At 45.8% G+C, this 24,309-nt stretch overlaps 1 protein-coding gene across 2 annotated transcripts in view; it reads left to right on the plus strand.

Moving 5' to 3' along the window:
- Positions 1–24,309, plus strand: part of LOC135211097 (apoptosis-resistant E3 ubiquitin protein ligase 1-like) — a 572,118-nt gene that overhangs the window by 16,159 nt on the left and 531,650 nt on the right. For both annotated transcript variants that reach the window (XM_064244179.1, XM_064244178.1), the window contains exon 2: positions 5,385–5,596. The gene's annotated coding sequence lies outside the window, so the exon portion shown is untranslated. The remainder of the gene's footprint in view (positions 1–5,384; positions 5,597–24,309) is intronic.

Genomic DNA, 24,309 nt, shown 5'->3' on the forward strand with positions numbered 1-24,309 from the left:
CAGTCCTCAAGGCAGTGAACCCATTCCCGCTGGGCGTGATCTCTACTATAAAGGACCGACTCCTTAGAGATTTTTGTCTTCCCTCGTCAGAGCCGTTGGCGTCAGCCTAGCATATCCGATGAAAGGCTGCGTCAGACCCGGAGGGTAAAACTCGAAGTCCTCAATCCTTCGAGTTCCACACTCCGAGATAGAAATCATTCCATCCTTGAATGAGCGTAGGCAGCTACTCTTCCATGGGTTCTCCATAGAGAAAGCTGGCAAGGAGTCATATGGCGGGAGTTGAAGAATCCCCGTGCTAGATGCTGGGGAGACTGGGGGAGGAGCCTGAGCTAGCCCAGCTACTCGGTCCTCATTCTCTCTCATTCTGTTAGAGAGATCCTGGATTGATTGTCCAGATTGAGACAGACTGTTTTTGATAACTGCGCAAACATCTGCTCAAACCGTGTCTCCAGTGCGGAGATTTGTGAGCTACTAGCACGCCCACCTGTTCCATCACCCTGCTGAGAAAGTAGAGGGATCAAAGGTGCTGGTGCTTGCTACCCCCTACCGGCGTAGCCGGAGTGGAAGCAGTGGAGGCGGAGAAGGCAGTGACTCGGCGGGAGCGCGAGCCTTCTCCTTCGAAGCCTTGCTTCTGGAGCTCTTTGATTGAGAAGGACGCTCGGCTTTCGCCTTCACCGCATAGGCATAGGGAAGTCGGACGACTTTCCTAGCCGAAAGAAGCACCCCGAAGACCGACTCCTAGAAAGGTCGACTTAGCTAAGTCTTCGGTTCTCTCTTTCCCTTCTCCTTAGGAGGTACAGAGAGAGCGGGAGAGCGAGTAGGGATCTCAGATCCCGCAAAGCCTTGGAATGAAGCGGAAGAAGAGGGGACAGGAGAAGATCCAGGAGCGCCCAAGGAAAGACCTTGGGCGCCCGACATACCTACCTCAACCAACAAATCCTCACCCCACCTACCGCCATAGGCTCAAGGTTAAGGTCCAGGGCAGCGACGTCGGGACCGACTCCTGGGAGGCTACGACCCCAAATGATTGCTGGAGGACTTCCTGGATGGAGGCTATCAGCGGGGCAGCGGACAAGGGGTCAACGTAACCCGTCGACTTGCCCGCGGGGAAGATCTGGACGGCCAGCTTCCTGTCCAAAATGTAGGGCTGGCCCTTGGCGGCGTTCTTCCCGAAGCCGCCCACCCACGCTTTCAGGGTGGCGAGGGCGACTTCCCTCACACCGCTAGCCTGAAAGAAAGGAGAGATTAGCTGCCAATAGTGGAACGGGGTTAACAAACTTAGACTAGAAGTTGTTAGTAAAATAATAAGTAAGCCTATAATGGACTTACCCCATCTCCCAGCTGACCGACCAGGTCGTAGCAGATGGCGCAGGCTTCAGGGTGCCAGACGATCGTCTCGTTGAACGACGTGGCACAGGGGGCGTGAGACCTGCATTCATCATGTCCACAGGGGTCGAACAGCGTCGCGTTACACGCTGGGACCTGGCAGTTGGTAGCCTGTAAGTGAAAAGTACATGAGTACCAGGTAAACACTTACAGCCTAACATAAGCTCCGTTGGTGCCGGAGCGAGAAGGTTAGAATAAACCAGAGCCCTGCCAAAATACGTGTGGTAACTAGGTTGGTATCTAGGCTATGGCTCCGCTGATGGCGGAGGCACAAAAGACAAACCAACCAGGATGGTGGGGTAATGGAAAACCACGACGGAAAATGGCGGGGATGGTTGATAAAATAATAATAATAATACACAATTCATTGTAAAATAATGTTCAATTAGGGTATATCCTTAAAATAATAATAATAAAACAACCTCTCTCTGCCCGTCTACTAGAAGAGTGCGTAGGTAAGGAGAAAGGATCCCTTCCGGTAGCGGGGGAGAGAAAAGGATATAGTAGGCAGCAACCAGACCACTCGTAATGACCACCCCGCCCGCTAGCGGAGCCAGTAACCAAAACCAAAGTTGCCCCGGGCTGCGACGGAAGGCTCCTTTCGTATCGTAAGGGAGGTAGCTGAGCAACTGGGGAGGGGGGAAGGAAGGTCTCGGCGAAACACGGCGGGAGCGAGAGAAAGGGAAAGGGGGAGGGATGGCCTACTCCTCCCCCGCCTCACCAACTACCCGCCCCATGGAGACCCGGTACCCTCATGAGTGGTCGCCCTAAAAACCCCCCGCTGGAAGGAAAAACAACCCCTGGTCACCTCGAGAGGATGAGAGAAGGCGACTGAGGTTGTCATGACAACCAAGGGGTCCCCCAGCTCCTCCCTATACCAGAAAGGGAGGGAGGGGCAGGGTGGAAGGTGCTATGGAACACGTGACCGCAAGTGGCCTAGGCCGCGAGCAACACAACCGTGGTAGGGCACGTGAACCAAGCTGTACCAATACACGGAACAAGCACCTAGGCTAGCCTAACACCCTAATAAATATATACATCGAAAGATGAAGAGACACTTTTAGTAAAAGAGAAAGAAGCCCAGGAGGAGGCAGACTGTTCCAAGAAACAGAGGCCTACTCGGAGCCAGCGATAGCCGATGTAGAGCAAGAGCCGGGATGCTGGGCTGGAAAAATAATAATAGCCCTAAATACCAAGCTAAGAGAATGGTAGGAGGGCTGAACTAGCTAAAACTCGATGTAAAACAATGAATGTGATAAAGTAAGCCCATAAGTATAAGAAGTCCCAGTATGGAGGACCGGGAATTCTTACGAGGCGGCATGGCCGCCACGAGACAACCGGGGAACCGTATATGACCTATTAAAAGGAAAATACTGGTACCCGGAAGATAAAAAAGTGGTAAAATATTACTTATGAGTTACTTAACTTAGCCATGGCAATTGCAGAGCGTTCCATCGTAGATAGTACGGATAAAATCCAAAAAAGCACGAGCACAAGAAAATGGCGACTGTCGCTAGGGGCGCTAAAAAATTTAAGGATTGTCCGCTCGGGGGCGCTTGCTGTCCGTGGCGTCCTCTAGTAGTAGTAGTAGAGGCTGCATCGCCCGTTGGTATCAGCTCTCTCTTGGGGGGATTCTGATAGGAAGTTCTAATTGGTGTTGGCTCGTGGTAGTGTTCCACACTCGCCCTTTATCATACCGACACTTCTTTTTAAGAGTGAGCGAGTCAGTTTTACTGACATTTTCTTAATTTTGTTTTTCTCTGGTAATTTTAGGCTAATTTTACCTAGAAAGAATGATATTAAGGATACTTTCATAGGCCGACACGAGCTGAGCCCAGAAAAGCACACGAAGCAAGAGCAAAGGCATCCTCACTCGCCTTTAAGCACAACCTATCAGGCAACTTATTGGAAGTGCAAGTCTGTGTTTGTGTCCCATTTCTTGCACGATATTGAAACTGTTTACTAGAATTGCAGTACCTTGGGTTCATTTTTAGTTGCTGGTACGGTGTAAGGTGACAGTGTATAGGAAGTTTTCCTTCCAGTCATTTGTTTTCTTTGTCTTGATTAAGGTTGTCAAGTCACATGGAAGCCTGGGGATACTGTTTACTTGGAGTACCCTCCAGTTCTTTTAAATGTTTGGGTATTGGTTTTTAATTTGGTTTTGGCAACTACTTTGATTACTGTGGTTTTTATGATGTGGTATGGTACTCAACCCTGGGCAAAGGCATTGTTTTTTAGACTTTGCTAGCCACAGACATTTCCTTAGCTGCAAAGGATCCCACTGTAGTAGATGATGATGCTTGACTATACTGCCACGTCTCTATGAGTTAAGATGAGCTCCATCCAAAGGCAGTAATTATCTGTAGCTGCTCTCTTTAACAGGTAAGGAACCAACAAGTATTTTACTAAATGCTAGCATTTTTTCTATTTCTCATTTCACTCTGTATTATGAATTGGAATTAAGTATGTCCGTGTATCCCACTTCCTACAGTGTGGTATTCAGCTATGTAATTACTTGGTAATTTGCTTATATGAAAATGATGTTTTATAATAAAATGAGATTTTATATATACCACTACTTATCAAGTATGCATTTACATAATAAAGCCCTCCCTCCTCCCCTCACATGGATAAAAAGGGCATAAACAATTGAACTCCTTGCTGAGTTGGTTCCTCTCTACCCCAGTAGGGGACCTAATAATGAGACATTCACAAATAAGGAAGCAGTTGAAGACCTTGGTGTGATGATGAATAGGAACATGTTATGCAATGATCAAATAGCAATTCTATTGGCAAAATGTAAAGCAAAATGGGAATGTTGTTACGGCACTTCAAAACAAGAAAAGCTGAACACGTGATTATGCTTTATAAAACATATGTTCGTAGTCCACTTGAATATTGCAATATGATATGGTACCCATACTATCAAAAGGATATTGCACAAATAGAGAGTGTACAAAGGTCCTTTACAGCTAGAATAGAAGTAGTTAAGGACCTTGACTACTGGGAAAGACTACAATCCTTAAAATTATATAGTCTAGAAAGGAGAAGAGAACGCTACATGATAATTCAGGCATGGAAACAGATAGAAGGAATAGCCGAAAACATCATGGAGCTAAAAATATTAGAAAGAGCAAGCAGAGGTAGATTAATAGTGCCCAAAACTATATTAGGAAAAATAAGGAAAGCACACAGGACATTAATCCACTACGCACCAGCATCGATAATGCAGCGTTTATTCAATGCGTTGCCAGCTCATCTGAGGAATATGTCAGGAGTGAGTGTAGTTGTGTTTAAGAATAAGCTTGACAACTATCTAAGCTGCATCCCAGACCATCCAAGATTGGAAGATGCAAAATATACCAGAAGATGTACTAGCAACTCTCTGGTAGACATTAGAGGTGCCTCACACTGAGGGACCTGGGGCAACCCAAACAAGATGTAAGGTCTGTAAAGTAAGGTAAGGTAAGGGTTAGTCGCTTAGCCAAAACAAAATACATAGTGCTACCACAAATTTCCATAATTCATGCTGCCTACGTATAGTGAAACTATAGATATGTAATTACTTAGTAGAAGTATTTATAAAATCTCATTTTATTATAAAAAAGGGATTTTGACGTAGGAAAAATCTATTTCTGGGCGAGGAAGCCGTGTCGCCCAGTGAAATATGTCTGCTTTAGCACTATTTCTAGTGTAGAGTATTTTTGCTCATTTTTAAGTACTACATACGTACTTGTTTGCATGAGCCTTTTCTTCCCTTGTTGAGTATAGCTGTAATTAAAGGATTTAATATATTAAACAAAAATTATTTAGAATTTTTAATTTTATGTGATTAAGGAGTTACTTGCAGAGCAAGGAAAAAGTAAAATAATGGCTTGTATATTTGGAAGTTTCACCTTTTCTTTTAGGATATTTGAAATGTAGTTTCAGCATGTGTTTCATAACCTACTTACTATAGAGATGTTTCTAATACATATTTTACTTTTTGTGTATTTCAGCCTGAGTCTAAAATGGAGACAGACCAAAGTGCAGTTATTGCTCGTCTTCCATTATGCAGCTGTGCTTTAGTGTTGGTGAAACACAGCTAGATATATGTGATAAATAGAAATCTTCTGTGATTGAGAGAATTTTAAGAGCTGCTCAAATAATATTGTACCTATATATATATATATATAGTATATATCGTGATATTCCTGCTTAACCTCCCATGGTAAGTTTGGAAGAAAGTACGTACTTTTATTATCATTATCATAATTCAGTACTGTAATATTTACTTAGGGAAAGCTTTAATAAGATACTGTACTATCAAATTAAGTTTTGATTCCACTCCTAGGGTTTCTTTAGTGCAGAAACTGGAAGGCTGTACATTATGAAGATACATAGTTTGATAAGCAGAATTGTGTAGCCCAGGGGTCACCAACCTTTGAAAGTAGAAGAGCCATGTATTCAGAGAATGATAAAAATAATAGTACTATACTGTTGGGGATGCAATGACAAAATTAGTCTTAGAAACTATTTAGTATATCCCATTAAGAAATCAATAAAATTGGTGCTTGTAATACACTTGTAAAATTGAATAAAATTTAATCAAATGTCTTAAGAGTGTTACATAATTTCTTTATTTTAAATAGATAAAAAGGTATATTTGTTCAGCGTTGGAGCTGTACAAGTGTCTTGTGGCTCTTGAGCTGCTGGTTGGCTACCCCTGACCTAGCCTCTTAGTAAAATGCCTCAATTTTTTTTAATACTGAATTTGTTTTTGTGAGAATGCAAACCATTATAGCCTAATATACATATATGATAAGAATATCCCTCTGCAACAACTAGTTTGTTTGTTGAAGCTTATAATAAGGTCAAGGTGTGATACAACAATAATCTGAGTGTTTGTATGATACTGAAGGCTTCATATAAAAAGTACAGGAAGATCAGACAAAGTATTGGCCATCTAGATTCCAACAAAACCGTAGGGTAGAAATTGTATTACTGTATGTTGTCTGAGAATTGGCCACTCTCAATTGACTCACACATTCTTTTTAAATTGGGGAACTGCTCCAGTCTGTATACAATGTAATTCTCCTCTTACTGTGGAACACATGTTATTGCTGTAGGTATGCTGCAGCATGTGAGAGACATGGGTTATTGGGCAGGGATATAGCAGAACTGCTTGGTCCTGATGTAGTAGTTGTTAAAAGGGATTTTGACGAAGGAAAAAATCTATTTCTGGGTGATTGGCTCGTGTCGCCTATGAAAGTAATCCTTAACATCATCTTTCTAGGTAAAAATTATCCTAAAAATTACCAGAGAAAAAACAAAATTAAGAAAATGCAGTAAGACTGACTCGCTCACTCTTAAAAAGAAGTGTCGGTATGATATAGGGGCGAGTGTGGAACACTACCACGAGACAAACACCAATTAGAACTTCCCTATCAGAATCCCCCTAAGAGAGAGCCGATACCAACGGGCGATGCAGCCTCTACTACTACTACTAGAGGACGCCACGGACAGCAGCGCCCCTAGCGGTCATCCTTAAATCAAAACATAAAATACATTCTTGTCCTGCAGGGGGGGAAAACAAACCATAAAAAAGGGATGGGTTTCATAGGGCGACACGAGCCAATCACCCAGAAATAGATTTTTCCTTCGTCAAAATCCCTTTTCTGGGCTCAGCTCGTGTCGGCCTATGAAAGAGTACCAGAGAAACAGACAAGATGGAAAAGGGAAAAATGAAAAACATATTAAAATGATGGATATAATATAAGTAAATCAAATACAGCATACAAATTAAGTACTTAAACTAACTTATTATGGTAATCAATAACAGAATGTTAGTAAACTTAAAGTACTTAAATGGTAGTAACAAAATCATAATATGCATGTAAAATAAAGAAAATGTTTGAATTTACTTAATTAGAACATATAAGTACAATTATATACATACATGTGTCCTACCCTAGCATAAAATAAGGGTAGGTACACTCAATCCATCATTAATACAATTAATACAATTAATTCAAATATGTACAAACACATTGTGACTGAAGTTATCACAAATCCAATTGGAGAATTTATACAAACATATTGTGGCCTATCCTAGCATAAAAATAAGGGTAGGACCACTGAAGTACATATCAGTACAAGGGTGGGTGTCCTAGCAAAAAAATAAGGGACAAACCACTACAACACACAAACGGCTAAGGCTATGATGATGAGTAGCCTGGTGATAGGTTGAGGCATGTTGGGTTGAAGTAGGTAGAAAGGAGACCTGGATTAATACTACAACTACTAAGCAGTATCAGGGGAAAAACATGTTTCCCGCTGCTACTGCTGAAAAACTTTAAAGATTCCAAGGACTTTAAATAATGTCGTTTAAAGACTGTCGGGGATTCCATCCAGTATACTTTCTAAGATCCTCAAAGTTCATATGTTGGAAATAAATTTAATAGAGGTGGCTACTCCCCTGATATCATGTGCTTTTGGGAATGACTCAGGGTTGGCTTGTTTGATGAAGTAAAGGATTGCTGTCTAATACCAAATTTACTGACAAAGTACCACCTTTTTCTCTCATGAAGAGAGCACCAGAGGATCTAGAAGAAGTTACGAGAAAGAAAGGCTCTAAGAGTTGATACTGGGCAGAGAGAAGGATCCTGTGGAAGTGGGATAACCTTCCAAGGAGCCCACCTTGCAAGAGGATCTTCATTTTTGGCTAAAAAAGCTACGATCCGGAGCAAGTAGACTTCTCCTGATGGGGAGGAATTCCACATGACCGCATCCCTGGATAGAGCCGACAGTTCTGAAATTCTCGCCCTGAGGCTAGGCTTAATAAGAATAATGTCTTCCTCAGGAGCATTATGAATGTACAAGATGAGTTGTCAGTATCTGAAGCTAGTTTGAGAACATCATTAAGAAACCATGAAACTGTAGTAGGCCTCTGAGAAGGTCTAAGTCTAGCACAGGCTTTAGGGATAGATGTGAAATAAGATTCAGTCAGATCTATCTGAAAACCTACTTGAAAGATTTTCTTCAAAGCCGACTTATGAGTGGTAATCGTGCTAGCTGCTAAACCTTTTTCAAATAAAGATCTGAAAAAGGATATAGCCAAATTAACTGTCATGGTTGTAGTGTTCGATTCTCTCAAGAAAGATGCTAATTCTTAACAGCTGAGTCATATTGTCTAATGGTTGACTCCCTCTTATCTGATTCTAGAAGAGAATATTCTGTGGATCAATGTCAGCATCTTTATAGCCGCAAACTTCATGAAGTCCATAAAGTAGGGTCTGGAGAGTTCCTGAGGAAGCGAAACACAGTCCTCATTTGTATGATTGTGATAGTTTGGGGTTGGGGATCCGTTGAGGTCGGAGACCCAATTCCAAAAGAAGTGGATACCAGTTGCTCTTGGGCCAGTCGGTGCAATCAGAGCTATTATCCCTTTGAAAGACCTTAGTTTGTCTAGGACTTTCAAGAGAAGATTCACTGGAGGAAAAACATAAATTCTCCTCCATTGATTCCAATCCAACGACAGGGCGTCCGTGGCATAAGCCAGAGGGTCCAGGTTGGGGGACACATAGCAAGGGAGCTTGTGGTTCGCTTGTGAGAGAAGAGGAGGTCCACTTGGAGACCTGGGACTCTCCGGCTACCCACTGGAATGACCCGACGTCCAGAGACCACTCTGATTCCAGAGGGGACTGACCGGGACAGAGCGTCTGCTATCACATTTCTTACTCCTGCCAGATGAGTGGCAGACAGATGCCATTTGTGTTGCTTGCTAATGCAAAGATGGCTATCATGACATGGTTCACATGTTTGGATTGGACCTCCTCTGTTGATTGCAATAAGAACTACCACTGCACTGTCCAAAACTAGCCTTAGATGAGACTTTTTCGGGGGAAGCAGTCTCTTCAGAGTAAGAAATACTGCCATTGCTTCCAACACTTTATGTGAAGCTGGCGAAATTGAAATGACCAAGTCCCTGAACTTGTTTGAACTGAGGAGTATACCCCCCCACCCGGACAGGGATGCGTCCGTGTGAATGGTTAACATTGGGAGGGATATTGAAGGGGTACTTTCTTGGCTAAGTTCTTTACTTTTGACCAAGGCCGTAGTGGTTGCGGAGGATCTGTGGGATTACTGAACAACTTGTCGTCGATATTTGGAGTTTGCTTTTGACCGCCAAATTCGATTTATATCTTTCAGCTTGCTTTCAGAAGGATATCTGTTACCGAAGCAAACTGAAGAGACCCTAGGATTCTCTCCTGGTTTCTTCTTGACGTTGTTTGCACTTGAGAAATTGCCTGACAGACTTTGCTATTCCTTCCGTTTGGCTATGGAATTGATAGATTGTGGGAGGACAAATCCCATTGGATTCCTAGCCACTGAAAACGAGATCCGGAACAAGTCTGGATTTCGTTTTGTTTATCTGGAACCCCAGATGTTCCAGAAAGTGAACTACCTTTTTGGTAGCTTTGAGACATTCCTCGACTGTTGGTGCCCAGAGATAACCAATCGTCGAGGTATGCCGCTACCATGATTCCCTGAGCTATCAATTGTTGTACAACCACTTCTGCTATCTTTGTGAATACCCTGGGGGCTACATTCAGACCGAAGGGCATCACTTTGAATGAGAATGTCTGACTTCCTAGCCTGAATCCTAGGAATGGGCGGAAGTGCCTGGCTATAGGGATATGATAGTATGCGTCTGTAAGATCGATGGAGCATGTGACGGCTCCACGCGGAAGTAAGGTCCTTACTTGCGAGAGGGTAAGCATCTTGAACTTGTCGCAGCGAATGAAAGAGTTTAGCTTTGACAAGTCTAAGATTCCCACCCTTCTTTTTGTTGAGCCTTTCTTTGGCACGCTGAATAAGCGACCTGAAATTTTAGATGTTTGACTCTCGCAATAGCTCCTTTCTGAAGGAGTTCTTCCGCGTAATCTATCAATTCCTTTGACGGTACCTGATGGAATGATTTGATGGAGGAGGATCTTTGATCCAGCTCCAGCCTAATCCTTTGGACACTATGCTCTGTGCCCAATTGCTGAACCCCCACCTGTGGCGGAAGAGGAACAGCCTCCCTCCTACCTGGGGAGCCTCATTGCTGATGGGCGGGTTGGACCACCACGGCCCTCCTCTGAACTGCTTACTCCTTGTGCCCCTTCCTGCGCCACGGTGACGAAAGTAACCTCTCGCCCTACCCTCGGTTGAGAGTAGCCTTGAGCCTCATACGCAGGGTTAAAGGCAGGCGACGATAGCATAGGAAGTCGAAGGTTGTGATTGCTGGGGCACCAGGAGGAAAGGCTGAGTGCTTAGTTGTATGCGGTTGCCATTGTTTTTTGGGGGACTGGGACTGCCTGCACAAACTGCTTGGAGCAGGGGAGTTTTTATATGGCTGAACCCCTACCAGCCTTCTTGGTTTCTTGCCAGCAGTGGGAACGGATTCTGTTTCCTCTTAGAGGAAATACCCCACCTAGCTCTAAGGCTCTGGTGAGTCTAGCAGCTTCGTGGTGGACTCGTCACTGCTGACTCTGGGAAGAGATCCGCTCCCCACATGCTGGCAGTCAAGAGTCTATTAGGCTCGTGCCTGATGGTGCACTCTTGAAGAACATGCTTTCGACAGTTCTTCCTGGCATTGGAAGAAGTCAAAAGCGTCTAACAGAACCGTCTGAAATTGCGGATTTGCTAGGATTTTGAATAGCGGTTCGTTCGCGTAAGATAGCGCAGCCATTTCCGTGACGATGAGTGAGTTAAGGGACCTGCCAAACCTAGTTCGCGCATCGAACTCTACCGGATTAGGGAGTCCGGCAGCCTAGGTAACTTCTCACCGAACTGGTCCATAGCGCAGTCCGGCTTGAGTTTACCCTGCGTGAAAAGTAGTGGCAGGTTTTCCCATAACTCTCCGAAGGCGGGAAAGAGGGAGTGGAGAAGTGGACTCCGACTCTCTCAACTGTGGAACGGGCTCATCCTTGAGGACTGCCTGAAGAGCCGTCTCCACCAATTTCGTGGCGAACGGAAGAGAGACCTCCTCTTCCGTGGCGAAAAATAGTGAAGGGGCTCTTATAGGCCTGGAGTTTAGTATTAGTACACTCCCAGTCCTCAAGGCAGTGAACCCATTCCCGTTGGGCGTGATCTCTACTATAGAGGACTGACTCCTTCGAGATCTTGTCCTCCCTTGTAAGAGCCGTTGGCGTCAGCCTAGCATACCCATGAAAGGCGCTGTGACAGGACCCGGAGGATAGAACTCGAAGTCCTCAATCTTTCGAGTGCAAAACTCCGGGATCGAAATCATCCCGTCCGTTAAAGGGAGCGTAGGCCGCTACTCTCCATGGATTGTCCATAGAGAAAGCTGGCAAGGAGTCGTAAGACGGGAGTTGGAGAATCCCGTGCTAGAAGAGCAGTTACTGGGGGAGGAGCTGGGATAGCCCAACCATCCGATCTCATTCTCTCTACTTTAATCGAGAGTTCCTGGACCGTCTGTCCAGTTTGAGACAGAGTGCTCGACAATTGTTGCGAAACATCTGCTCAAAACGTGTTCCCAAAGCTGAGATTGGGAACCAATCATCACTCCTACCTGCTCCATCATTCCTGGTGAGACAGGAGAAGGAACGCAGGAGCTGGTGCTTGCCACACCCCCTGCCGGCATAGCCGGAGAGGGGGCAGCGGAGGCGGGAGAAGGCAACGACTCGGAGGTAGCGCGAGCTTTCTCCTTCGAAGCCTTGCCTCTGGAGCTCTTCGACTGGGAAGAGCTTGGCTTAGCTTCACCGCGTCGGCGTAAGAAGTCGATGACTTCCTAGCGAAGAAGACGAAGACGACTTCTTAGAAGTCGTCTTAGACAATGTCTTCGGTTCTCTCTTCCCTTCTCCTTAGGAGGTACAGAGAGAGCGGGAGTGCGGCTAGGGATCTCGGATCCGGAAAGCCTTGGAAAGAGGCGGAAGAAGAAGGGACAGGAGAAGATCCAGGAGCGCCCAAGGAAAGACCTGGGCGCCCGACAAACCTACCTCAACACAATCAAAATTCCTCATCACTACCGCCATTGGCTCGAGATTCAGGTCCAGGCCGGCGACGTCTGGAACTGACTCCTGGGCGGCTCCGACCCCCAACGACTGCTTGGAGTTCTTGCTGGGATGGCGGCTATGACGGGGGCGGGGGCGGCGGACAAGGGGTCGACGTAGCCCGTCGACTTGCCGCAGGGAAGATCTGGATGGCCAGCTCCTATCCAATATGTAGGGCTGGCCCTTGGCGGCGTTCTTCCCAAAGCCGCCCACCACGCTTTCAGGGTGGCGAGGGCGACTTTCCCTCACACCGCTAGCCTGAAACAGAAAGGCTGAATTAGCTACCAATTGCGGACAGGGTTAACAAACTTACGAACTAAAATGTTAGTAAATTGATAAATAACCGCATAATGGTCTTACCCACCAACCAGCTGATCGACCAAGGTCGTAACATATAGTGCAGGCCTCGGGATGCCAGACGATAGACTCGTTGAACAAGGTGGCACACGGGGCGTGAGACCTGCATTCGTCATGTCCGCAGGGGTCGTGCAGCGTCGCATTACAAGCGAGGACCTGGCAGTTGGTAGCCTGTAAGTGAAAACGTACATGAGTACAAAGTAAAACACTTACAGCCTAACATAATGCTCCGCTGGTGCCGGAGCGATAAAGTTAGATAAAACCAGAGCCCTGCTAAAATACGTGTGGTAACCGTGTTGGAAGAAAGGCTATGGCTCCCGCCATGGCGGAGGCACAAGAATCAACCAACTAGGAGTGTGGTAATGGAAACCACAACGGATAATGGCGGGGATGGTTGATTAACATAAATACACAATTCATTGTAAAATATCTTAAATTAGGGTATATATCCTTAACATAGCATAGTAATAACATAAAAACCAACTTTTCTCCACCCGTCTACTAGAAGAGTGCGTAGGTAAGGGTAAGCTCCCTTCCGGTAGCGGGGGAGAGAAATAAGGATATAGTAGGCAAGCAATCGACCATCCATAGCACCCACCCTGCCCGCTAGCGGAGCCAATATCCTATAACCAAAGGGGCCCCGGCTGCGACGGAAGGCTCCTTTCATATCGTAAGGGAAGGGAGGTGGCTGAGTAATGGGTAGGGGGGGGAAGGAGGTCCCGGTGAAACGCGGCGGAGCGAGGATAAAGGGGAAGGGATGGCCTATCTCCCCACCTCACCAACTACCCGTATGGAGACCCGGTACCTCATAGTGGTCGCCCTATACCCCTGCTGGCGGAACCCCCCGGCACCTCCGGAATGTGAGAGAAGGCTATGAGGTTGTTTATGACAACCAAGGGGTCCCCCAGCTCCTCCCTACATCAGAGAGGGAGGGAAGGGGCAGGGTAAGGTGCTATGGAACACGTGACCACCAGGCCTCCTAGTCCGCGAACAACACAACCGTGGTAGGGCCACGTGAACCAAGCTGTACCAATACATGGAACAAGCACCTAGGCTAGCCTAACACCTAAATAATAATAATAAATACATCGAAAGGTGGAAGAGACACTTTTAGTAAAAGAGAAAGAAGCCCAGGAGGAGGCAAACTATTCCAAGAAACAGGGGCCTACTCGGAGCCAGCGATAGCCGATGTAGAGCAAGAGCCGGGATGCTGGGCCAGAATAAAATTAATAATAGCCCTAAATACCAAGCTAAGAGAATGGTAAGAGGGCTAACTAGCTAAAACTCGATGTAAAACAATGAACGTGATAAAGTAAGCCATAAGTATAAGAAGTCCCAGTATGGAAGACCGGGAATTCTTACGAGGCAGCATGGCCGCCACGAGACAACCGGGGACCGGGGACAGTATAGACCTATAAAAAGGAAAATATGGTACCCGGAAGATAAAACTGTGATAAAATATTACTTATGAGTTGAGCTTAACTTAGCCGTGGCAATTGCCGAGCGTTCCATCGTAGAATACGAGATAAATCCTGAGAAATATAGCACAAGTAAAATCTGCGTCTAGAAGCTAGCGCTAAAATTTAAGGATGACCGCTAGGGGCGCTGCTGTCCGTGGCGTCCTCTAGTAGTAGTAGTAGAGGCTGCCATCGCCCGTTGGTATCGGCTCTCTCTTAGGGGGATTCTGATAAGGGGGAAGTTCTAATTGGTGTTTGTCTCGTGGTAGTGTTCCACACTCCGCCCCATATCATACCGACACTTCTTTTTAAGAGTGAGCGAGTCAGTCTTACTGACATTTTCTTAATTTTGTTTTTTCTCTGGTAATTTTAGGATAATTTTACCTAGAAAGATGATGTTAAGGATTACTTTCATAGGCCGACACGAGCTGAGCCCCAGAAAAACATTGTTGCTCTCTTTAGAGACCTTAACCTCTATAATGAAATTTAATTTTTATACATTCAACTTACCTGTCAGATATATACTTAGCTATTGACTCCGTCGCGCCGACAGAATTTCGAATTTCGCGGACACGCTACAGGTAGGTCAGGTGATCCACCGCGCTGCCGCTGGGTGGCAGGAATAGGAACCATTCCCGTTTTCCATCAGATTTTTTTTGTTTTTCGTCGGCATACTGGTAACATCGTTGTTGGTATCTCGGCTGGATTTCGGTTTTGAATTACAATTGATCTTCGTTTTGGACCTTTTGGTGACGTATTTGGATCGTTGTATTGGCATACGCTATTGTGGATAGTTATTTGGATTTTGTCTTGGATTTTTCATCATGATGTCTGACTCTGGAAGTGTAGTGAGAATGTGTGTGAATGAAGGGTGCAAGGTGAGGATGCCGAAAGCTTCGGTTGATCCTCACACTGCTGTAGAGTATGTAGGAAGTATTGAATTGCTCTATCGATAACACTTGTCGTGAATGTGAGAGTTTGAGTGCTGAAGGGTGGAAGTCTCTAACTTCTTATTTAAAGAAGTTAGAGAAAGACCGGTTAAGGAAGTCCTCTTCCAAAACCAAGCCTAGCTCTCTTTCTTCAAGTGACTTGGTGAGTAATTTTGTACCCTCTTCTAACATGATGAATGCTCCTTCTAATATTTCAGGACCTTCGATGATCCTACGGAATCTGCTTCGGAAATCGCAAGCCGTAAAGCAGCGCTTATGAAAATGGAGCGTAAAATGGCTGCCATGGAAGGTAAGCAAAATATTAGTGCTTTGGATAGTGATGTGAATGTCCCCAGTGAAGTGGAGGAGGCGTCTGATTGGCTTCACAACGCTCCCAGGCCTAGACCTCTTTCAAGCTCCCAAGCCCAGAGGAGAAGGAATGACAAAAGCCGTACGGAGGTTGTGGAGAATCCCCACCAGTCAGACGTCTCTTTGGCAGAATCTGTGACACCGCAGACTGCCAAAGAACGCATTAGAAAAAGCGTTCTACGTGAATGTTTTTCTTCGTCCGAGAATTCTTCACCCAAAAGAGGATGGAGATCGGCAGATCTTTCTCGTCCCCTGAAGAGGATCTGGGAAGAAACTGGGATAAACTCGAGTCCGGAACTATTTTCGGAGGATTCCCCGACAGAGAACAAGAAAGCAAAAGGTTTGCCTTCTCCCGCTAAGTCATGGAGAATAGAGAAAGAATGCTCTCCTTCCACTCATTTTGATCAGAGAGATGAAACAACTAAAATTTTGAAGGATATGCAAGAGTCTATTTCTTCTCTAGTCGGAGTCCTTTCCAGAGATCCTCCCAGAAGAAAGGATACTAATCTTCCAGTGAAGAAATCTAAAACTCCTTATTCTCAACCTCCCAGAAAAGTTTCTTCTTCGGATGAGGAGTCTATCTTTCACAGACCCGCAAAGTTATGTGTTCATGGAGCGCTATCAGGGCGCGAGGCGCCAGCCAGGCGCGAAGCGCCAGTCAGGCGCAAAGTGCCAGCCGGGCGTGAAGTGCCAGCCAGGCGCGATGCGCCAGCCAGGCGCAAAGCGCTAGCCAGGCGCAATCCAACATCTGGACACGAAGAGCCAGGAAATGACTACTCTTCAGATCAATATGATTACAGAGAACAACCTTTTAAGGATAAGAGAATTTTCTCAAATGAAGCGGCCGAGCGCGAAGCGCTAGCCAGGCGCGCGCGAGGAGCCAACCAGGCGCAAGGTGCCAGCCAAACAGGAAACGCAAATCAGGCGTGAAGAGCCAGACAAGCGAGAAGTTCCAAGCAGTAGCAGAAGAGCTTTATTTAAACATGTAATGTCTTCTGATAGCGATTCTCCTGCAAATAGAAGCCCTACTCATATTAGGGAGAATCGAACTCCACAAAGGGAACCTAGTACGTCGAAGGTTACAGTTTCTACTTCCATGTCTCAAGATAAATTAGTGGAAAGGAAAGGGAGAGCTTCTAGATCTGTTAGTCTCTCTCCTTCTAGAAGTATCTCTCCTAAAGAAATTAGATCTACAGATAGAGATTCTCATAAAAGAGCTCGCTCACCTTCTATGATGGAATTGGAAGAAGTTTCGGAGGAAGAAACCCCCAACAATGAGGGTGTATCTAATTATAAAGTATTAGCTTCTCTTCTCCTTCAAGAGTTTGGAGACACTCTAAGCCCTGCAGCTCCTCCCTCTCCTAGATCTCTGTTCTCAAGTACGAAGACTCCTAAGTCCTCTTCGTATTTAAAGATGAAGTCAGCCATATCAATGAAGAAGGCGCTTCAGTCATTAAATAATTGGATGAACTTGAAGAAGGAAGCTCAGAAGACAGTTTATTGCTCTCCTCCATGTAAGCTCGGAGGTAGGGGAGGAATATGGTATAGGACGGAGGAAGCGATGGGGCTTATGCTTCCATCTTCCGCAGAAGCGGATTTTTCAAGCTTGGTTGAAGCATCAAGGAGACATGCATTGAGCTCAGCAAAGACGTATTGGAGCATGTCAGAATTGGATCAGCACCTTAAGGGACTTTTCCATGTACTAGAAGTATTTAACTTCTTGGATTGGTCCCTTGGAGTGCTGGCCAAAAAGGCAAAGGAACCGGACATTTTGGAACCTGAAGTATTACATAGTATTTTATCCTGTATGGATAAGGCAGTACAAGATGGTTCGGGAGAATTGACATCTCTGTTTGGATCTGGAGTGGTGAAGAAGAGGTCGTTATTTGGTTCGTTCCTAACCAAAGCAGTATCGCCTTCACAGAGGTCAGCCCTCTTGTATGCTCCTCTCTCGGATCACCTTTTTCCTTCTCACTTGTTGAAGGATATTTCAAAGTTGCTTACTGAGAAGGCAACCCAAGATCTCTTGGTTCAATCCACCAAGAAAACAAGACCAGCAGTTTCAGTGACGAAGAAGACTGCTCGTACTCCGGTAGTGCCCTTTCGGAGAGGTTCCACCTCTCGACCTCCAACAAAAAGGAAGACAACAGAGAAGCGAAGAAGGTCCTCCTTTCGGGCCTTTAAGAAATTTAAGTACTAGCAGCAAAGTCCTCCAAACATCTGTAGGGGCCTGGGCAATAAGGGAAGCCGATCCTTGGACGTTGGCAGTCTTGGAAAAGGATTACATTATACCTTTTCAGGACAAACCACCTTTGTCAAAATCTCCAAAGGAACTGTCGGCAAAGTACAAGGACCCTGTTCTGAGAGAGACACTTCTTCAGATGGTAATAGCGATGAGGGACAAAGAGGCAATAGAAGAGGTTCAGGATCCTTCCTCTCCGGGGTTTTACAACCACCTATTCTTAGTACCAAAGGCATCAGGAGGATGGAGACCAGTCTTGGATGTGAGCATCCTGAACCGTTATGTAGAAAAGAAAAAGTTCTCGATGGAGACTTCTGCCTCGGTACTTTCGGCCCTGCGGAGGGGAGACTGGATGGTCTCTCTGGACCTTCAGGATGCCTATTTTCACGTTCCTATTCACCCATCGTCGAAGAAGTATCTCAGGTTTGTGATACAAGGAAAGGTCTATCAGTTCAGGGCCTTGTGCTTCAGCCTCTCCACAGCTCCGCAGGTATTTACGTACCTAATGCGGAACGTAGCCAGATGGCTACATCTGGAAGGCATAAACGTCTTTCTTTACCTAGACGATTGGCTGATAGGAGCCAAATCCCAGAAACAATGTTTGGAGGATCTGCGGAAGACACTCGAATTGACAAATTCTTTAGGACTACTCGTGAATCTCGAGAAATCACAGATGGTCCCCAGTCAGGACTTAGTCTATTTGGGGATTCAGATGAATTCTCAGGATTTTCGGGTTTTTCTGTCCCAAGAAAGGATTCTTCGAGGGATTCAGAAAGTTACGTCCTTTCTAAAGAAAGAGAAGAGTTCAGCCAGGGAGTGGCTAAGCCTTCTAGGGACTCTTTCCTCCCTAGAACAATTCGTGCCCCTAGGAAGACTTCATCTACGACCACTGCAATTCTTCCTAAAGCGATCATGGACTTGGAAAAAGGGGCGTCTGTCGGACACTTTTCCTGTGACAATAGAAGCAAAGAAACACCTGAAGTGGTGGCTGCTCCCGCTAAAAAAGAACGAGGGAGTGTCTCTAGAGGTTCGGAACCCAAACCAAATCTTGTTCTCAGACTCTTCAGACGGGATGGGGAGCGACTCTAGGGGCAAGAGAAGTGTCGGGCAAATGGGAGAAAGAGCAAAAGGACTGGCATATAAATGCCAAAGAACTGTATGCAGTGTTCCTGGCACTGAGGTTCTTCGAATCAGAAGTGAAAAATCAAGTGATTCAAGTCAACGCAGACAATACCACGGCGTTGGCTTATATAAAAAAACAAGGGGGGACGCACTCGTTTTCCCTTTACGAGATAGCGAGGAACCTGTTGTCATGGACAACCCTCCTAACCAGATTTGTCAAAGGGGAAAAGAATATCAGAGCAGACAGGCTCAGCAGGACAAACCAAGTTCTCCCCACGGAGTGGACTCTGCACGAACAAGTTTGTCAAAGTCTGTGGAGCCTGTGGGGACGACCACAAATAGATTTATTTGTGACGTTCCTTTCAAAAAGGATAGAGAAATTCTGCTCCTCAGTCGAAGAACCGAGAGCGATAGCGGTGGATGCCATGCTACTGGAGTGGTCAGGACTCGACGCTTACGCCTTCCCTCCATTCAAGTTGCTAGGAGTAGTAATGAAGAAATTCGTAGCATCAACAGGGACGAGACTCACTCTCATCGCCCCGTTTTGGCCATCCCAAGATTGGTTCACAGAGGTACAAGAATGGACAGTAGACTACCCAAGATCTCTTCCAAACATGATAGATCTCAGACAACCCCACTTCGAGAGGTACCATCAAAACCTCCCCGCTCTCGCTCTGACTGCCTTTCGACTATCGAAAGATTGGTCAGAGCGAGAGGCTTTTCAAGCAAAGCTTCGAAAGCAATTGCTAGAGCCCGAAGATCGTCAACTATTTGGGTCTATCAATCGAAGTGGGATGTGTTCAGAAGATGGTGTAGGAAGAATAAACTGTCCTCCTCCGATACCTCTGTGACCAATATAGCAGATTTTCTGTTATTCCTGAGAGAGGAATCCCATCTTTCGGTTTCTACCATAAGAGGATACCGAAGCATGCTCTCGGCGGTATTTAGAAATAGAGGTTTAAATTTGGCAGAAGATAAAGATTTACAGGATCTAATAAGATCGTTTGAAACTTCTAAATCTATATCCTCAGTTCCTCCAAGCTGGAATCTAGATGTAGTACTCAAATTCCTCTCGTCAGAAAAATTTGAACCTCCCGACCGTGCCTCGTTCAGAGACTGGACGAGAAAGTGTATTTTCCTCATAGCCTTAGCTACGGCTAAGAGAACGAGTGAAATCCACGCCCTAGATTCTCGGGTGGGTTTTAAGAAAGACGCAGCCATCTGTTCTTTCCAAACTCTATTTTTGGCTAAAAATGAAAATCCTTCGAAACCCTGGCCAAGGAGCTTTGAAGTGAAAAGTCTTTCAACATTGGTGGGAGACGAAATTGAAAGAACTTTATGCCCAGTTAGAGCTCTTAAGTTCTATCTTAAAAAGAAAGAAGAGTTAGGGGCATGTAAACAAAGTTTATGGTGCGCAGTTCGTGATACGAAAAGACCAATGTCCAAAAATGCGTTAGCGTATTTTGTTAGAAGTGTAATTACGGAAGCTCAGAGCGAATGTGCAGACGATTCCTTTAAGACACTACGAGTAAAGGCTCATGAGGTAAGAGCTGTGGCGGCAACATTATCTTTCCAAAAGAATATGTCCATGAAGGATATTATTAATGCGACCTATTGGAGATGCAACTCGGTATTCGCATCGCACTATCTTAAAGATGTTAGGATTACCTATGAGAAGTGCTTCTCTCTGGGTCCTTTTGTGTCTGCGGATACAGTGCTGGGACTTGGGACGCATACCGATCCTTAACTTAAATATTAAAATTATTTGTGCTAAAACCTTACCTTTGAGATAGGTTCTAAGTTTCCTCTTACATAACGGCTGGATGTCGCACAGGCGGCCATTGCCTTTGATAAGTAAGGAACTGTGAGTTTATCTTAAAGGATGGGCTATACTAGAGACTGTGTCTTTGATCGTACGTAAATCTCCCCTTTTTTTGAGGCAGGTTTTTGGTTTACTGCTGGTAAGGGTGCTTGTTGTCGCACAGGCGGCCGTTGTCCTTGTCAGTAAGGAACTGGAAATGTGCCTTATAAGCAGAGTTGTACTAAAGACTTTGTCTAAATACGTACGTGAACCTCCCTTTTGAGACAGTATCAAGGTTTTCTGCTGGCAGGAGTGCTTGATGTCGCACAGGCGGCCGTTGCTTCTGCCAGTAAAAGGCTGTGAATAAGTCTTAAAAGCGGGGTTGTACAAAATAAATTTTTGTTTTATATTTCGTAAAACGTTATGTGTAAGGTAATTGTGATTGAGTTTTTGGTCGTTTGCAAGGGGTTCGGGGATGACTCCTTGCAATCTTAGAAATAACATGGTATTAGGTTAAGGTGATCGGGATCGGTATTGTACCCCTTAGAAAAAAGGTTCTTGTCATATAAGTGGATTGAAACCCTTTGACATAGCCCTTCTGGGATCGGCCAAGTAAGTGGATAAGACCCCTTTGGCAGACCTACAAGAACTCTTAGCAATAGATCAATATCTCGCTGAGGCTCTTGAGACTAAGCAGACTCCTGGGCATTAACCATGAAGTCTTCAGTCTAAACAGGTAGGAACCAAGGTTTTATTTATTTATTACCTACAATGTATGTTGTGATTTCTGTTTAAATCAGTTACTAGCTGTCTTTTACCCTCCTCCAATGGTGTGAATCAGCTAAGTATATATCTGACTGGTAAGTTGAATGTATAAAAATTATATTGTTATGATACAATAAAGTTTTATACATACTTACCTGGCAGATATATACAATTAATTGCCCACCCATCCTCCCCTCAGGAGACAGATGGTTTAGAAAAAATCTGATGGAAAACGGGAATGGTTCCTATTCCTGCCACCCAGCGGCAGGTAAGTGGATCACCTGACCTACCTGTAGCGTGTGCGCGAAATTCGAAATTCTGTCGGCGCGACGGAGTCAATAGCTAAGTATATATCTGCCAGGTAAGTATGTATAAAACTTTATTGTATCATAACAATATCATTTTGTTCATGAAACTTACCTGTCAGATATATATATAGCTGTATTCTCTGAAGTCCGACAGAATTTCTAAAAACTTACGACACACGTAGTGGGAGTAGGGTGGTTAGTACCCATTCCCGCCGCTGGGAGGCGGGGTATCAGGAACCATTCCCATTTTCTATCAGATTTTCTCTGTCGCTGGTGTTGTAAACAACTGTTTCCAGCACCTCCGCCTCAGGATTTTGGAAAACTGCTATTGCTATTTGAGTATCCCCTTGACTTTTGGTTTTTTGACATTGGATCGGTAGCTAGGCACACGTTGATTGTGGATTGTTTTAGATTTTGGCTTGGTTTTTTCCTTTGATAAGATGTCCGAGTCTAGTTCAGCTAGCACCAGGGTGTGTATGAAGGATGAATGTAAGGTGAGGCTACCGAAGGCTTCGGTGAACCCTCACACAGTATGCAAGAGTTGCAGGGGACAAATGTGTGCATATGATTTTCGCTGCATAGAGTGCAAAAGCTTGACTGATTCACAATGGAAGGCGTATGAATCCTACGTTCGAAAGTTGGAGCGTGATAGGATCAGGAGGTCTTCCTCCAGGAGTAAGTCGGATAGCAGACAGGGCATTAATGTTTCTCCTTCTAACCCTCCTGTAGAGTTTGCAACTCCTAACCCCGTAGTGTTGCCTTCGGGCCCTCAAGTGGTGTCTGCGGAGGGTAATGCCCTTCCTGTTATTCTGGATTCGTTAAAGAATCTAGAATCCAAAGTGCTTGCCTTAGAAAATAGGCAAAGTGAAGTGAAGTGCAGTGATAGTGCCCCTAGTGAAGTGGAGGGGGCGTCAGATCGGCCCTATAGCGCCTCTAGGCTGGGACCTCTGCCGGATTCCCAGGACTCAGGGAGAGGGCATGTCGAAGGCCGAAGGAGGGTTACAGGGATCCCCCACCGATCTGGCGCTTCCCAGGCTGCTAAGGAGCGTGCGCATGCACGTCTCCTTAAGGATTGTTTTTCTTTTTCCGACGCGTCCTCCCCGCGCAAGGGGTGGGAATCTCGTTTGGATTCGCGGCTTCTGAAGAGGACCTTCCAAGATCAGGATGCTTCACGTCAAGTTCTGTCTGATTTGCGGTCTTCTCCGGAAAGCTTCGCTGCTTTTCCGCCTCAGAAGAAGACTAGGACGTCATCCGACGATGACGCCTTCGAGCGCCCCAGTCGCTCTGGATCCAGGGCAGTCCCAGTGAGAAGGAAGAAGGCGTCCCCTCGCCCCTCGCCTTCTCACAGGCACAGCTCTTCTCCTAAGAAGGAGACTTCTCAGACAGATATCATCCTCGCTATGCAGCGACAACTTGCTGCTTTGCTTAAGCAGAAGGAGGCAGTTCCTCGACGTAGGAAGGATGACAGACTACCGATTAAGAGGACCAGGCAGTCTCCCTCGCCTTCTCCTCGTTCTTCCCTGTCGCCTAGTTTGTCGCCCTCTAGACTTCGTTCTACTCCCCAGTGCTCTTCTAGAGGTGAGGGTAGACGTCTTCTGGCACATGCTCCCTTGGAGAGAGAGACCCCATCGCTTTCGGGGCAAGGATTGCTTTTCTGCTCCTTTGGACGCTCCCCTCTCTTCTCTGCGGGACGATCGGTATTCCGATCTCGACGCTTTTGGTGATGAGGACGTTGCCCCTGTTGGACAGGCGTCAGTGCTGCTCCCCGCTCCGCGTAGTAAGGAACGTGCGTCTTGTCTTTCTGCTGCACTTTGAACTGCTCGTTTCGACGCCCAACGTGACGTTTGTTTTGACGCTCGTCAAGATGCAGGGCCTGACGCTTCGCTGGGCGCTCGTAGGGACGCTTCGCTCGACGCTCGTAGGGACGCTTCGCTGGACGCTCGTAAGGACGCTCGTATGGACGCTGACATGGAGGTTCGTAGACGCTCGGACACTTTTCCCGATGCTACTTTTGACGCTTCTCTGCATCGAGCAACACCGCGTTCTCCACAGGCATTAGTTGCTGATCCTGCGGCAGTGAAAGATTCTGTATTTGGTGCGCTCCCCTCTTCTTCTCGACATCGTTCTGCAATGAGACTCGGGTCTAAAGGTCTTTTGCCCCTTCCCTTTCGGTGGGTGCATTCCTGGTAAGGAAGAAGGGGAGTTAAGCTGTTCTTCTGAAGATGTTGATGAAGAACAACCTTCGACGTCTGCTTCATCGGACTACCAAGTCCTGGCTCGCCTTCTCCGTGACTCATTCGGCGATACCTTCCTACCCTCTGCTCCTCCTTCTCCTCCCTCGCAATTTTCATCTTTGAAAGCTAGCAAGACGTCTGGATTTGTCAAGATGAAGACATTGCTGTCTACCAAGAGAGCTTTCCGTAAGGTCAACACCTGGATGGATTCAAGGAAAGCGCAAGGGAGGACCACCTTCACCCTGCCTCCGTCTAGACTTAGCGGTAAGGCAGGGATGTGGTACGAAACAGGTGAAGAAG

The sequence above is a fragment of the Macrobrachium nipponense genome, chromosome 4 (genome assembly GCF_015104395.2).
Source record: "Macrobrachium nipponense isolate FS-2020 chromosome 4, ASM1510439v2, whole genome shotgun sequence".
NCBI lineage: Eukaryota > Metazoa > Arthropoda > Malacostraca > Decapoda > Palaemonidae > Macrobrachium > Macrobrachium nipponense.